This window comes from Cynocephalus volans, chromosome 1 (genome assembly GCF_027409185.1).
Source record: "Cynocephalus volans isolate mCynVol1 chromosome 1, mCynVol1.pri, whole genome shotgun sequence".
Classification (NCBI taxonomy): domain Eukaryota; kingdom Metazoa; phylum Chordata; class Mammalia; order Dermoptera; family Cynocephalidae; genus Cynocephalus; species Cynocephalus volans.
The window spans coordinates 120,717,980-120,735,363 of NC_084460.1; positions in this window are offsets into that span (position 1 = coordinate 120,717,980).

Below are 17,384 nucleotides of genomic sequence, written 5' to 3' on the forward strand. Positions count from 1 at the left end.
AGTACAGATAGTATATATGGCAGTGAGACTAGCAACACTTTCTAAGGGGCAGATTCCTAGCCTAAAAGTTTTACCAAGGAGTGCCCACTTCTAGGTGATAATGTCTGAATGAATGAAAATGTATTGGGCCTTCTGGGACCATGGATATCCCCCTTCAGGCCAAGTTTTTTATCGATTGATCCATCCAATGATTCATCCACTCATCTACCCACTCACCCAGTGATCCACGCATATATCTACCCATCTACTCACCCATTGACCTGCCCATCTACCCATCCACCCATTCATCCATGGCTGGAGCAACTGTACACACAACTTCGTAGACAGGTGCCTGAAACCACCCCACCTCACCAATCTCAGAGCTTTATGATGCAAAAATATAATCACAGGCCATTCAGGTATAAAGGAACTCCTCAGCCACCACCCTCAGACTTTCAGGGTGAGCATAGCCCAATCCCACAGCATTCTTAAGCTCAGGGCTGGGACCAGAACAGAGGTCATTTTCTCAGATGTCCCTGAGAGTCATGCTAACGAGTCCTCCAATCTATACAATAGGGTGCATCCTGCACAAACAATTATAAACCAGTGTGGGAGTTTGAGTTCAGGATCTCGTCATTCTTCCTTCTTTCCAGGTTTCTGACTGAGGGAGTATGTTTAAGGATGGAAAGAGTGTGCCATTTTATGTATTAATACCAGGACAAGAGTGCAAATCTTTTGTTAAGAGCTGTAGTGGAAAATGCAACTTAGGTCAGAAGCATGAGACAAGTCCTCGAGTGTCTAATTTTCTTCCTTCTGAGATTTCATAGGCCCCAAAGACCCTTGGATGAGGAGCTGGAACCAAGACAGAGAATAACCAGCTGGCCTGGTCACCCAGTAATAGACTGGCAGAGATTGTGTGGTGTCACACCTTACCTTTCAGCTCGGGGCCCTGCCTACCAATGCAACGTGGCCTAAGTTCCAGCCAATTAGATTGGACTCTCCCCTCCATGGAGAGGAGCAAATACAGGATGACAAGGATGGGGAGGGGGCAGAAGTGTTCCCTCTGTCTCTGTCAAAGGGAATTTGGGTGGTATCTCCATCCTTTGCATGGGCAGAGGAGGAGAGTTGAGAACTGAAGAAGGGGCCCCAGGAGCAGTGAGGGCAGTGACGGAGGCAGATGCAGGGTCTGTGGCTGGGCAGGGGAGCCTCTAACCCACTCTGATGGTGGTCGGGGAGGGTTACCCGACGGAGGAGATAAATGACCCGTGCCCATGCACTCAGCTGGGCAGAGAGGAGGGCCAGGGCATTCCAAACCAAAGGGACTGTGTGCTCAGAGGCAAGGAGAGGAGAAATGGTGAGTGGGGGCTGAGGGTGGTTCAGGATTTCAGGAGCACACAGGATGAGGCAGCAGGAGGCAAGAGAAGTAGGGAAAGGTGTGCAAGGTTGGGTCCTGAAGGGGCATGTCCACCACCCTGTGTGCTGGGAGAATGGGGAGGAAAGCCTGAAGAATGAGAGTAAAAATCCATCCTCACCACTTTCTAGGGCTTTATTTAAAAGGTCGATTCACATGGTCTAGGCTCAGGAGGAATCCAGCTTCAGATCTGCTCTCCGCCTTATGGGTGCTTCTGCTCTCCTGGCCACACTGGAGTGTGCAGAGGGAGGGCCAGTGGGGGTTCCCACACTGAGATTAGACAAGCGGGAGCCGAGGCTGAGCAACCAGCCAGACCTCTGGAGGGGCTGCGACTGGCATCTGCGGTTCCCAGAGTCCCCACTGTATGCTAAGCACTGACTACTGAAGCCCGTGGGAGTGGGTTGGGGGGTGGCGTGCAGGCAGGAACAAAGCCAAGAGAACACGCAATCCTGAGGCATCACTTTCCTATGCCACTGTGACACATCACACACATTCAGTGGCTTAAACAGCATAATGTGTTTTATTATAGTTCTAGAGGCCAGAAGTCTGAAATGGGTCTCACCGGACTAAAATCAAGGCGTTTGCAGGGCTGCTTCTGGAGGCTGTAGGGGAGAATCGGTCTCCTTCTTCCAACTTCTAGAGGCTGCCCACATTCTTTGGCCATGGCCCCTCCCATCTTCAAAGCCAGCAATCAGCCGTCATGTTTACCCCACCCTCTGCTCCTGCCCTCACATCTCCTTCTTTGACTTTCCTGCCTCCCTCTTCTGCTTTTAAGGACCCTTGTGAATAGATCAGGCCCGCCAGGATAATTCAGCATAATTTTCCACCTCAAGATCCTTAACCTAATCACATCTGCACAGTCCCTTTTACCATGTAAGTGATGTGCTCACAGTCCTGGCTGTCTTTGGAGGGGCCCCATTCTGCCTACTACACCTGAGTTGTGGGCTGAGGAGCTGGGGGAGGCATGGAGCTGCACACAGGAAGTGGCTGGAGCCTGACTACAGAGCATGCAGCATGCAGCCAAGTGACATGCTGCAAGATGAAGTCACCAGTGCTGAGGAGACAAGGGGTGAAGAAGAAATCCAGGAGACTTCTTGGGGAAAGTGGGTTTGGAACCAGTTTGGTTAGGGAATATGGCAGGCTTCTGAACCAAGAGAAAGAAGTGTGCAAAGACAAAAGAGGCAGGAGGACCCAAGCAAAAGAAAGCATTACAGGGGCCACTCAGCTCCTGGCTGAGGCTCCCCAAAATTGTTACCAAACTCACAGGTCCCGCTGCCTGCCCCCAGACAAAAAATAAACAGAAAAGTCAAACACTGGCAAAAATGGAAGTTAGCTTTTATTCAGGTATACCAGTGACCTGAGGAGAGATGTTAGGCTAACCCATCTGTCCAGTAAACCTGAAGGAGAATGGCCAGACTAAAGCCATCTCAAAGACTCAGGCTTACTGAGGGGTTTTTAAAGAGGGGGCTGAGGGAATAGAACATGGGAAATGGAAAGCAGAAGGGGGGCATATGCACAGTGAGGGCTTCATGCAGGGTTGCAGGTGCAGGGTCTCACCAAGGCTCCATCTGGTTTCTGCTCCCATCCTTATCTCAGGGTCTGGGTAGTATGTGCGAGTCTGCAGCTTCAGGCTGGCTGGAAAACAACTTCACATTCAGGTAAATAATGTTCTCTTGCCCTATCACCAAGGTTCGAAATATCAAGTAACCATGGGAAAAGAGTAAACTCAGAGAAATGCATGCCAAGAAAAAAACTGTCTTTTTAAAATTTGCCTACAGCCTATGCAGTTTCATGTCCCAACATGGCTTCAGTCCTGCTCACTCCAACAAAAGCAGGCTTACATTCAGCCTAACAGCTCTTCTCCCTACCTTTTACTTTTAAGGGGTGTTTCAGTCCGTTTTGTGTTGCTATAACAGAAATACCTGAGACTGGGTAACTTATAAGGAAAAGAGGTTTATTTGGCTTACGATTCTGGGACAGCTGCATCTGGCATGGGCCTCAGGTTGCTTCTACTCATGGCAGAAAGTGGCAGGCAGCCGGCGGGTACAAACAGATCACATGGCGAGAGGAAGCAAGAGAGAGGAAGCAAGAGAGAGAAAGTGCCAGGGTCTTTTAAAGCAAGGAGCTCTCACGGGAACTAATAGAGCGAGAACTCACTCATTAATCCCCCCTCCCCCATGGAAAGCATTAATCCATTCGTGAGGGATCCGCCCCCATGACTCAATCAGTTTCCAACACTGCCACATTGGGGATCAAATTTCCACATGAGTTTTGGAGGGGACAACACATCCAAACTCCATCAAGGGGGCTCACTTGAGAGGGAGTTTGGTGCAGTTGCACATTCATGGCATTTGAGGAAGAAAAATCTGTTTGAACCCTGGCTCTACCCGCTACTAGCTCTGTGACCTCGGGCAGCCTTCTTAATCTCCTCAGCCTTGGTTTCCTTCTCTGTAAAATGGGAATTAGAATTGCTACGTGCCTCCACATGGAGCTGTGAGTACGAAATAAAATGAGACTCACATTTTTTCAAGGAGATAAAAGGGGGTGTGGGTAGAGAGTGCGGGGGAGTATCTTAAGAATATTCTCTTACCACTTTGCTGATTCTGTGAAACTTACTGTGGGCAACACAGAAAGGAAAAAACCACCAAAACCATGAGAACCGCAGTGCTTCTTGGTGCTTGCTAGCCTGCAATTTCAGAGCAGAGTGGAGTCCTCCTGCCTCAGTAGGCCACGCTGTATATTGCCAGCCACAGACACAGTGGGACACCTTCACGAGCCAATAGCCGGGACCTGCACACCCAAGTCAGAGTTTGCCATCTCCGCTCTGCCCTTCCCCCTGTCCCCAGCCCACCCCCTGGGCCTATCAAATTCATTTGGCCACTGTCCTATACTCCCTTCCCTTACCTGAGCCTTGGAAACTTTACTTGAACACCAAAAATCTACCCCACTCTCTAGTTCTTTTGAAGCAAAGCTCACTCTAGATCAAACAACTCACTCCTTTCTGTGTCTTATTGCCTTGAGGACCACATAGACGCCAAGAGGCGAGATCAGCTGTGGTGGTTGCAGGGGCTGGGGATTATTCACACTACTGGACTTCTCTGAGGCAGGAGAATTGCAGAAATCTGTACTCACTAAACACTGCTCAGCATCCCTGAATCTTGGAGATGTACCTGGGCTCCTTTGTGGAGGCTCATAAGCAGAAATAGATGCCAGTTTATCAGCTTGAGGCAGGAAGTGGAGGCTGAGCCCCTGACTCTTGATGAGGTGATCTTCTCGGGGAGAAGGTCACATTCAAGTGAAAGGCAAAGCAGATGGCAAGAAAGACCCACCAGCCTCAGGGGTCCCCAGTTGGCTGTGCTCCTGGGAACGCAGCCCATTTCGCAGCATCAAGGCTGGCACCCTCTCCCTGCTCCCCAGCTCCAGTGGGCTGGGGGTGAGAGGAGGATGAATACTCACCACCATCCATTGAGGTGAAGGAGGCCACAGCCACCTTCTAAAAAGAGGCAGAGTTGTTCTCCAAATGGGAGTCTCTAAAATAATGATGTGCCACGGTTTTTTTCTGTTTTGTTTTGTTAAAAATTACACCAGTGTGTGTCTGTACTTTTCTGTTTCTGTTAGAGAAGGCACTATATTAGAAAAGCTGGACTCACCAAATGCGAAGCCTGGCTTAAAATATGGGCCATGTGGTATACATCAGACTCCCTTTGGGAAGCCCTGAGGGCAGGTGGCATTTCTAAGGATTAGCAGCCATCCCCCAGCAGCCAGCAGGAGAGCTCAAAGAGTGCTGACCTGTGAGATGTGGCATATACCGTATGTATCAAGAGGCTGATGATGGAAAAAATGACACTGGTTTTAGAAATGAACCCCAGCCTGAAAGTCACAAGGGCAAATGTTTCAAATGGCAGTGTCGATTTGCACTGCTGCTCACATGGGACTCTGTTTTTGTATGAGTCAGGATGGGCTAGCAGCTATAACAAACAGCCCCCAAATCTCAGTGACTTGACACTATAAATTTATTTCCAGCTCATGTTACAGTCTAATACAAGTTAGAAGGGGGTGGGGAACTCTGCTTTACACTGTCATTCAGTTAAATGACATTACAGTGTCATTCAGGACCGAGGCTTTTTTAGTTTAGTAGCTTGAGCATCTTCTATGCCCTCAGGGTCTTACCCTGAATTCTCAGCATCCAACTGGCAGGTAAGAGAAGAGAGGGATACATGGAAGATCCCAAGGAGGTATTAGGGGCCAGGGCTGAAAGGGCTCGTATCACTTCCTCTCGCATTCAGTTGGCCAGAAGTAGAGACGTAGTCTATGTAATTAAAAGACAGGGAAATACAGGCCAGCTGTGTGCTCAGGAAGAAGAGGAACCAGATTTGGTGGGCATCTGGCCAGTGCCTGCCACTGTGCTGCAGGATGAGAATAGCTGGATTAAGTTCTTTATTGATGGCAAGTGAGTGCATCTCCTGATCTACCCTGAGTGGGTTCATGCCTCCAGAGCTGTTTCCTGTAATAAATCACACACTTGATCCAACAATTCTGCCATTCTTCAAATCAGGCTTGGAATTTCATTTTCAGTACTCTCTTCAGAGCTTTTGAATATTCTAATGAATGGTAAGTTTTTTTTTTGTCGTTTTTTTTTTTTTTTTTTTCGTGACCAGCACTCAGCCAGTGAGTGCACCGGTCATTCCTATATAGGATCCGAACCCGCGGCGGGAGCGTCGCCGCACTCCCAGCGCAGCACTCTACCGAGTGCGCCACGGGCTCGGCCCGAATGGTAAGTTTTTATCCTTTAAGAGTTCATTTGATTTCTGGAAGCACCAGAAATCATTTGGAACCAAGTCCAATCAAACTAAATCATCTTCTTTGGACCAAAAAATGAAGTGTGACCATAAAATAAACTAACTCTTGAGGCAAATTCCAAAGATGAGATCCCATTTGTAGTGTCATTGAAATAATTCTGTAAGGCCTTCCAAGATGCTGATTTTGAAGAAATAGCATTTATTTAGATATATGCATGCATGCGTACGTGTGTACGTGTGTACGTGTGTGTGTGTGTGTAGCAAGTTGCTTCGTCATTGTGGTTCATATGCTGTCATTTATTCATGATCTGTGTTGGTCTTTTTTGCCCAACCAATTGAAAAACCTGCAGTAGTAGAGGTGTACCTTCTGTAAGAAATCATCTCAATTTATGGATTTAAGTATTCCATGTGCCCTGTCAACCCATCCAACACCTCATGGATTGGTTCAGTCGCTCGCTCAGTAAGTATTTATTGAATGTCTAAGTATACAAAGCTATTTTGCCTGATTCAGAAACTGTGATGCTAGATGACAGCAATTGCCTCCCCAGTAGCCTGAAGCTCAGTTTGTAGGTGCTAGAAGCAGTGTTCTAGGATGAAGCAGGAATTGGGCTCAGACCTCTTGGTTGAAAAGAGGAAACTGAGCTTGGGTTAGGCTGCACTTGGATGGTTCAATCAAAGTGTTCTGAGAAGAGTAGTTACCCATAAGATTTTCTTATTGGCTGAAAACACTGGCTCGGCTCCTCTTGAGAGCAATGTTTTACTTTTCTGGGTAAACCCAGTGCCTTGGAAAATCCTCATGTCTATTTTAGAATTACCCCAAGACACCCAACTTCAGATTATCTTTTTCTCATGAGCAATGAGGAGGACGCGTGAGAGATAGAGGCAGGCCCTTCTCTATGGCTGCAGTTCCAGGAAGAAATTTGGGGATCTCACTGTTCCCTCATACACTGAATTCAGGAGTGAGGAAGTTAAGCCTTATTTCTGAAAGTGTGGTCCTCAGCTCACTGACATAAAAGATCACCTGGGATTCTTGCTAAAATGCAGATTCCTGGGTCCTTCCCAGACCTACTGAATCAGATTTTCTTGGATGGGGCTTAGGAACACACATTTTCAAGCTCCTCCCACAACATGCTAATTTATTTATGTATTGTTCATGGCTGCTTTCAGGCTACAATGGCATAGTTCCATAGTTGCTGTGGCAGAAAGAGACCATAAACCCCACAAAGCCTAAAATATTCATTTTTTGGCACTTTATAGAAAAAGTTTCCTGAGCCCTGCTTTAGAGGATTTTGATCTGTGCTTTTTAGAAAGGATCCAGGGCCTTGGGAATTAATTTTCCCAGATATCTCCATCTCCATTAAGAAATGCCTGTCCTCTCTAAAGGCAAATCTCCCCCTTTGTGCGATGCCTGCTTTTGCGCATTGTGGATACAGCACTCTTGTATCCCCTTCTTCCTTCCATCTCCACCCACACACAGGCCAATGCTGGCAAATGCACACCTGTGCCCGATGCCAGTTGCCATCCTGGTGGTTTTCAGTACCCTGCTGGGTGCCTGGTATATACGGTTCATACCTGGATATTCCACTCTCTCTCCTTAAGTTTTTCTTCCTCACCTTCTACAATTCAACTTCTGCTCTCCAGCTAGCCCTTTGGATACATCTCCTCTTGGATCATCTGAGAGTTAAATGAAATTTAAGCAATCTACCCAGCACCTTCTTTGATAACCATCTTTGCTAACACTGTGTTATCCTGCTATCCTACGCTCTCAAATTAGTTACTGTGGGCCCATCTCTGCCTCTCTCTCTCTTTTTCCCCATTCTGTTACCAAATTCCATTGCCTTTTTTGGAAATACCTCTTGGGTTGCTCCCTTCCTCATTCCCACTGTCAATTCCTTGATCTGGGCCTTCATTATCTCACATCTGAAATACTGCAGTGGCTCCTAACTGGTCTCCTTACCTCCCTCTCTCTTTTCTAATCTGCCCTCTACCTCATTTTTCAACTACTGAGAGCTCAATAGAACCCAGGCCCTTGGCATTGGCCTTCACCGTTCTTTCCAGCCTCCTCTCCCAACGCTCCCCATATTATGCTGCTCATGCTGGGTCTCTGCAGGACTCAGCGCCTGTGTAGTACTGTTGCTTCCACCTGGAATGCTCTCCTTTGTTTGCCTGGGAGACTCCTAAACATTCTTTAGGAAGGAGTTCTGCTGTCACCTCTCTAAGAAAGCTTTCCCCAGCAAATCTTAATGTTCTTAGAGCACTTGGTTCATACTTATGTAAAATAACTTACATTATATGTATTTATGGATCTGTCTTTTCTCCTAATCTGTTGCCTAGTCAAGGACAGGGTCTGTATATATCTTCCTCATCTTTGTGTAGCCAGAGCCTAGCACAGTGCTTGCTGGTACACAGTACGTGCTCAGTAATGTCTGCTGAGCAATGTCATCCCTCTCCTGCTGAGTGAGAGCTTACATGCGGTCTCCATTTCCTACGGAATTAAGTTTAAGGCAGTGGTTTTCCACTGTGGCTGCACGTTAGAACCACCTGGGAGTTTTTAAACAATCCTGATGCCCAGGCCACAGCCGGAGATTCTGATTTAGTAGATGGGTTCCAGGTGCTAGTATCTTGTAAAAGCTCCCCCAGCAATTCTGGTCGCGCATCACTGGTCCAATGCCCAGTTTTCCAGGCTCTCCTTCATTTCCCCACCTCCTCAGGAGGCTGCCAGGAGTCCTTCTTCATCACCCCTCCTGCATGGGCTGTTCATCCTCAGCCCTCTTGCATGCAGATCCTTCCCAACTGCTCTTTGTTGTTCAGACCACACTTGTCTCCTCACCCAGACAGGAACAGGGACTCTGTGGCTTTCCACCCCAGAGCATCAAGCACAGCTGCCAGTGTCCTGGAGCTCTGAACAAAACAGTGCAGATGTAGCAAATACTTCACGGAGGGCTGTAATTCTGTCCCTTCTGTTACAACCCTGGTGCTGTCGGGCCAGCTCTCCTGCTTCTGTCTGCAGGGGTTCTTCATGGATCTCTGGGCAGAGAAAACCACCTAATGGGATGCAGATCTGGAGACTGAAGTGGGAAGGACAAAGCAACCTATGGGCTGGTTGCTCGAGGTTTTCCCTTATACAAACCATCCTGGCTAGGACTGAGGAAACAACACCCCAGAGTGTGAGCCTCAGAGCACAGGTTTGTTTGGTTGGATGGGAGGAGGAACTTGGATGGAAGTGTGTGGTGGATGCCACCCTGTCTTCACCACTGTGGGGACAGCAACAGCTTCCTTAAATCAACAAATGACCCCATGCTGGTGGAGAGTGAAAAGTCTTAGATTTGCTCTGATGATCAACAGTCATGGAGCTTATTTCCTGTCCCACACTCTGGCCTGACCCTCTCCTTACCAGGGGGGACAGTGTAAGGTAGTGGACAAGTCCAGTCCTGGCCTTCTGTGTGTGCATCCTCTGTGGGTACATCCCTCCCCTCCAGGGGACTGGACCTGCCCCTGAGGTCCCTTCAGTTCAAACAGTCAGTGGGTTTTTCTGTTGCTCACCTAGACCAGGAGCCCCCAAATGCTATGAGGCAAAGACCACTCGAAAGGGGCAAAAGATGGTACAGGCCACATGGTCCCACTTGCTCATGTGAAACATAGACCTTTGGAGACAGGACATTTTGAGATATTTTTCTTTTGTTGTCCACAGTGGGTCAGAGACTGGAGAATCTTTTGTTTAATGAAAGCCACAGGTTCAAAATTTTAAAACAGAGAAATCAAGGGCCCTACAATGTTGCTATTAATTTTTTTCTATAACAAGAGAAATAATAACCATACCTTATTTTTTGCACAACTTTGATTTCCAATTTTTTCTCATAGCTATCATCTTATTTGATTGTCATTGTTACCCAGTAAGGAATACTTATACCCATGGCAGGTATTAATGCTGTTATTTTGCAGATGAGAAAACAGAGACTCCCAGAGGTTAATGTATTAGCTCAAAGTTGTAGAAACAGAGAATAGAGAAGCCAGAACAAGGACTCATGAGTTCTGTCTCCTACTCCAGAGCCCTTTTATGAAAACATCCCCCTTGGCCACCTCCATCATTCCAAATGGAAATGGTTTTCTTTTCTTTCTTTTTTTTCCAGATTATGATAGTAACACGTGCCATCAAAAGACACGCACATGAATGTTAATAGCAGCACTATTGGTAATAGCTGCAAATGGAGACCACCCCAGTGTCCCTTAACAACACAAAGGGAAGTAAATTGTGGATAGCCTCACAATGGCTAATCTAGCAAGGAGAAGGCAGAGTCTACAACCGCACACACAGCGTGGCTGGAGGCACTATCAGAACGTTGAGCAGGAGAAACTAGACACAAGAGTCCGTGTCACAGCATTCCACTTACATAAAACACAAAACCAGGCATTTTGTATTTTATCAAAAAAACCCACTAATCTGGGCTGAAGGAAGTCCGGGTAGGGGTGACCTGTGTGGAGGAGAACACCTGGAAGGGAGAACACCTGGAAGGGAGCGTGAGCACCTGGCTGTGTAAGATGCAGCTGCGCAGGCGCACAGGCGAGTGAAGCTCAGCCATGGTGTGGCTCCCCGAGTGTGCACTGTCCCCACGGGCGTCACGTTGCAATGAAAAGCTTTAAATAGTCACACATGCTCTCATAAAAAATTCAGACAACACAGAAAAGTGCAAATATTCTTCAGCCAATTTTAAAAATAAAAACCAGAGAATGTGAAAGTATACTCTACAAACATAAAAAAACATATTCAGTTCTGAGCAAACAGTCCATTAAGAAGAAGAAACAGGAAAGGGAAGGAGAAAAAGTTGGGGATGAGTTGAATGGAAGAAAGGCATAAATAGTGAGGAAAAGAAAGACTAAAGGAGAGGCAGAGGAGTGGGTGGCCAGGAGGCGCTCAGTGACACAAAGTGAGACCTGGAGAAAGGTGAAGGTGGAGACACCCAGAAACGCCCTCGCCCTCGGAGGAGATGCTTCGAGCAGAATGACACTCAGAGGAGCCCACAGAAGGGGCCCTGCAGGGTGCAGAGGAGGATGAAACTACCACAGGAGACAAGCCTCAGGGGCTGGTTTGGTGATGAAGGCGCAGACAATTGCACCTGTGGTGACCTGGCCTGTGACAGGAGAGGGAGTTATCGCTGCTTTTGAAAAGTACAGGGAGCGTTGCCGTCACATGGTCTCACTACGTTCCCAGTGACTCTGTCAGGGCCTGGCACTTGGGAAGTGTTCAACAAATATTTGTTGACTGAAGGATTGGAGGAAAAGATGACTGAAAACCTAGGTCTCTCTGCCCACAATGGGAACCATACCCCTGGGCTCTCTGCTCCTTCCCTGGGGCCCTGGCCACATTGCCAGTGCTGTGGCATCTCAGGAATTTCCCTGCCTGCTCTGGGGAGGATGTTTCATGCTGGAAGGCTTTGCAAAATAAGACTGCTTTATCAGGATCCTGTTGTGCAGGAGAATGTTCCCGGCTCCTTGACATTTACAGTGTGTAACCGATTTTATCGGAGGAATGTTGTTTGGAATGGAATGGTCCTCTCTCTCTCTGATGGGCAGACAAGAAGCAGAAGGTCATTTGAGGACCCACCCCAAGCTGTGTAAGTTGGAGCTCAGGGTTGCTGTACATGATGCTTGGGAGCCTAGCCAAGCCGTGAGCAACCCTTCCTCCTTGGAGGAGGCCCCAGCCTTTCCAGAGGGATTGCGGTGTTTACATTCTCCCCTCGGCGCTGCAGGGCAAACACCCTGGAGCCCAGCACTGGTGGGTGGAGAGCAGCAAGGGCTTCCAACATAGGCCTGGGGTCCAGCGAGCAGCCCAACTCAGCCTGGACAAAATGAGACCATTCCTGATGTTCCAGAAAGGGGACAATACAGCTTCTTCCCTGGGGGGTCAAAAATAAGGAGATGCATTTATTCCTTTAGTTCTTTGGTCAAAATCTCAAGGCAACTTGCTTTCTGGAGCTCTAAATAAAACAGTGCAGATGTAGCAAGTGCTTCATGGAGTACTGGAATTCTGTCTCGTCTGTTACAACACCGCTGTCGGGCCAGCTCTGCGGCTTCTGTCTGCAGGGGTTCTTCATGGATCTCTGGACAGAGAAAACCACTTAATGGTCTCCTAGGTGGAGACTGAGATGGGAAGGGAGTAGGAGTCAGGAGAGGTCAGAAGTCTTTGTTCCTGGTGGGAGGGGAATCTCCCCTGCAGTGTGAGTGGGCTGAGGTGCCCCAGCTCCGGCCAAGGATGCTGGATGCTGCAGGTCAGCAGAGAAGAGCGAGTCTGGAACAGCAGATGCTGCAGGATACTCTCCACTACTCGTCTGTTTTCACCAGTCTTGGTGGGCCCATGAGAGAGCTGGGCATTCTAGGACATTTCTCTCCCTACAACTATTTCTAAACTTCATCATTGTAGTGGAGAGAATTGTATCCCCCCAAAAGATATGTGCAAGTCCTAACCGCTCCTGGCATCTGTGAATGGGAGCTTATTTGAAAATAGGGTCTTCGCAGATGTAATCAAGTTAAAATGGATTATAGTGGGCCTGAAATCCAATGACTGGTGTCCATATAGGAAGGCCATGTGAAGACACGGACACACACAGCGGGAAGAAGGCCACGTGAGGACGGAAGCAGGACTGCCAGCCACTAGGGAGAGGTGAGGAGGCATTCTCTCCCAGAGCCTCCAGAGGGAGCACAGCCCTGCCCACACCTTGATTGCCAAATTCCAGCTTCCAGAACTGCGAGAGGCTAAGTTTCTGTTGTTTTAAGCCACTGAGTTTGTGGTACTTTGTTATGGCAGCCCTAGGAGATGAATATATTTGTGTTCCTCAAAATTTCAAATCCCGCAGGCCCTGCCCCTTCAGTCCCTCCACCCTCAGCAAATAGCCCAGTATCCTATGGTACAAAGAAAACTGAAGTCCGCAGACAGAAATCCAGACCCCTTTGCTGTGCCGCACTCTCCTCTTTCCCTCCTCCCAAGGCCTGTCCCTCCACCTGGGCCATGGCTTCCACCCTCCTCTTCTCAGAAACCTCGTCCTGCAACTATCTTTTCTCTGAGACCCTTGACGTTCTCCCTCCTAAATAGATCCTTTCTGTGTTCCGATCCCCCACTAAAAGCAAAACCTCCTGTGCTCCTGACTGCCTGTAGTTACTGTCCTAACTCACCCTCCCCTTCAAAGGCAAGCCCTCTTGAGAAGTTCTCTCGACCAGCTCAGCTTCTTCACCTCTCACTCCTCCCAAAGCTCTCCATGTGGCTTCTGCTCCAGTCACTCCTCCAAAATGGTTCTTGTCATGGTCACTGGTGACTTATGTTGCTAAAACCAATGGATATTTTCAGTCTTCACCTTACTTGACCTTCGGCAGCATTACACACTGTTCACCACGCCCTCCTTCCCTCTGCCCTGGTGACGTAACCTTCTGGGTGTCCTCCTGCCTCTCCATGGCTCTCGTCCAGTCTCCTTCCTGGCTCAGCCTCCTCTCCCCAGCCATGACATGTTGTATTCCTCAGCGCTCATTTTCAGTGCTAAGTGCTATCTTCCCTATGTGATCTCAGCCCCTTGTACTCACATCTAGACCTCAAACTTGGACCTCTCCTCTCAGCTCCAAGTCTGCAGATTCAAATGCATACTTGCCATTACCACTTGGATGTCTTGAAGTCACCCCAGACCCAAGTCCAAAACCAGGTCAATGATCTTGGTCTCTCAAAGTCCTAGTTCTTGTCCACTGTTGCCTCCTCTTGTGAATGGTACCACTCTCCACCCAATCGTGCAAGCCAGAAGCTCAGAAAATCCTGGCTTCTCTCTCTCCCTCGTTCTCTATATCATATATCTTCAACATATCTTGTGGATTTCACCTCCTATAATCTCTGAAATCCATGTTCTCCTCTGAGCTCACTTCTATTGCCCTTGTCCAAGAAGTATCATTTCTCACTTGGACTCTGAGAGTCCAAGCATCAGTTCTTGTTTCTTCCTAAATCATTACTCTTTCATAATTAGAATGATGATATCCAGTTGCAAATCATTCCCCACCCATTAAGCTCCTCCTCTCCAGCCCCACTGTACCCCACCTTCCTTACTTAAAGCTTTACAACGACTTCTCTAAACTCTTAAAATAAAGCAAAAATTCTTAAACAGGACTGTTAGGGTCTGCCTGACCTGGTTGCCCTCGGTCTCCAGTCTCATCTCCTTCCAACACTCGTCTTCACTCTGTGCTCCAGCCACCTTGGTTTTCTTCCAGTCCTTTACATTTTTCCCAATTCTTCCTGCCTCAGGGCATTTTCACATATTCTCCCCACCCTCCTTCGCCTGGGTAACAGCTTACACAGCTTTCAGATCGTGATTCAATCTCATGTCCAAAGGGAAACTCAACACACTCTCCTGAGTGCTTTGCGAGAGTGCACTTCCACAGTGATGAGTTTATATTTATGTTCTTTTGATTACTGTCTGTTTTCTCTAAATCTTTAAGCTCTATGAGGTCAGAGACTCATCCAACATCCAGCACAGTGCCAGGTACAGAGTAGTCACTTAGTAAATATTTGTTGAATGACTAAATTAAAGAAAGAAGGTACTATGTTGGGTTCTGAGGATACAAAGATGAGTAAGACATAGAACTTCCCAGAAAGCACCTCCTCGGCTGGGGGTGGGAAGAGACAAGCACATGAGAAGGTGATGAGCACATAAAAGAGGAGCAGGCCAGACTCCACAGAGGGGATGGTGATGCCTGGGCCCAGCTCATCTGCCTCCAGGTGAGGCTTAATCCAAGTGTCTGTTGACTGATCTGTCAGCCTTCAGGAGCCCCGTCACCAGAGTCTTGAGTGTCCCTGGGACACTGCTCTGCAGCCACCGCTGTAGCCCACATTGCCACAAATCCTGCAGGGGCACGATCCTCAGGTGCTGGGCACACTTTGGGGCCTGTTCAGAATGCAATGTGAGAAGAGGCTCTGGCTCCAATAAGAGCATCATGCAGAGCACTTTATTCAGAAGAGCTCCCACTGCCTTCTGAACAGTGATCTCATCATATCCTCAGACCAACCCCGGGAGGCGGAGAAGGGTAATGATTTTTTTCTCTGCTGGACAGTTGGGGAGACTGAGGTCAACAGAGATCTCTTGACTCAGCCATAGAATGAGAACAGCTTAGGAACAGAACTTGGAGTGAACCCAAGGCCTTCTCTGTCGGGTCCATCAGTCAGACCAATCCACAGAGGAGGGCTCCTCAAGCTCACTGTGCCCTGCAGCGGCCTGTCTACTTTAGTGTGAAAGGACATTTCATTGCATCATCGAACCACGGAATGTTAAAGTGGATGGGTGGGTCCTGACAGGTCATCTGATCTAACAACATTGTACAATGAGGGAAACTGGGGCCAGAGAGATGAATCTCCTTTCCTTTCCCTGCCCTACTGATATCAAGCAGTTGGGCAGAGATTGTTAGTGGTCTACCCAAATCTCTTCTCCCTTTCTTTACTTATTTGGCTAGACTACATTTCCCAGCCTCCTTTGCAGATTGGTGAGCCATGTGACTGTGTTTCCCCCAGTGGATTGTGAGAGAAAGGGAGGTGGGCCACACCCAGGCCTGACCCATCAAAACCTCCCATGCTCATACCTTCACGTTCTTTTCACCTCTCGCTGATTGGGATGCCAATTCCCGGGGCAACTTTGGAAGCCATGCACTAGAGAATGACAGGGCCACTGTCGTTTGGATCCCCAAAAGATTGTCTGGAGAAGCCGCCTCACTGAGCATCAGTGTCTAATGCTGTTAAGTGAGCAAGAATTAATTATCTATGGTGTTAAGCTACTGCATTTGGGGGGCCTATTTGTGATACAGGCTACCCTAAGCTTAACCTAACACAAACAGAGGCAGAAGAGCCCCCACAAAAGCTCTGACTACACACATATCGGGTGGCAGAGACACCAGGCTTCCTGATGATTTCATTGTCAAACATTTTGGAGTCCCCCCACTCCCAGCCCTGGAGAGGTTAGGAATGCCTGACTCCTAACTCACTCAGCCCTGGAATGTGGTCTGAGCTGGCTTCCCACCTGTTTCATTCTAGATCAACAGACTCCCAGGTCTGGAATGGATCTGAGAAGTTAGCTGATTTATCCTCCTGGCTCCAGATAGGACCTCTTCTAAGCCATCTGAGATGACGAAGAATCTTGTCTAGATTTTCACATCCCTGGCGAGGAAAAACTACAAATGTCCCTAGACACCTGTTTCATACCTCCTTACTACTGTGCCAGAAGATCTTTACTGAACCCTAAGACATCAGAGCTAGAGCACTCCTTGGCAATTATCTAATCTTTGTTTTACAGATGAGGAAACTGAAGCCCAGATCACACAATTAAATAGTGGTAAAGTCAAAAAAACAAGCAAAGGCTCTAAAACTAAGTCTACTAAGCTTTCCAAGGTTCTATGCTGCCCCCAACTCCCTGCTATTTTCTTTTGTTCTGGCCTAGGAAGACATGAGAAAGTGCTGGGATCCATTTACACTGTGATCAATCTTTCCAGTTTCTGCTTGTGTCTCCCCCTTGTAATCCAATGGTTAAGCCCTACCCAGCTGGCAGGGTTACTCTGAACTTGGTCATTTCTCTTAGAAAGCAGAGAAAACATTATAGAGAGATAAACCTGTTGTGTTTAAGGGGAGGGGCAGGTGGCAGGTGCATGTTTGCAGCTTGGGCCTTGGTAGGAAAGGCAGATTCTCTAGTGGGATCTCCAGATCCACACAAGAAGACTGTAAGGGTGATTAAACTCTTAAACCTTCCTGGTTGCTTAGTAGGGCAACTTGTGCAGTGTGAAATGTTCTCTGTGGAAGGAAGGGAGCGGCAGTGACCAGAACCTCTTAGCGCAGCATCTTGGCCTGCTGGCGCTTGTCTGGCTTGGTCTGAGCAGCTGTGTAGTCCTGCCTGTTAATGTGAGAGCAGCGTCCAGAGAAGTTGAGCTGGAGCCATGAGAGCAAACCAAGTTACTTACGGGGGGATTATTGTTTGGTACTTCCTTGGAGAGACCAGGAAATCCCTTGTGAGAGCCCTGGAAAGTTGGGTTTGTTTTGTGGTTCTTTGAAAACAAAATAAAACCAAATCTTCACGCCTCACTCCCTTATTTAAGGCGAGCTTGTTTATATACAGCATCCTTTATGTTTTCTTCCAAATGACTCACTTGTATTGAGTCTCCAGAAAGTGGGCCTAGGCCCATATGCAGCT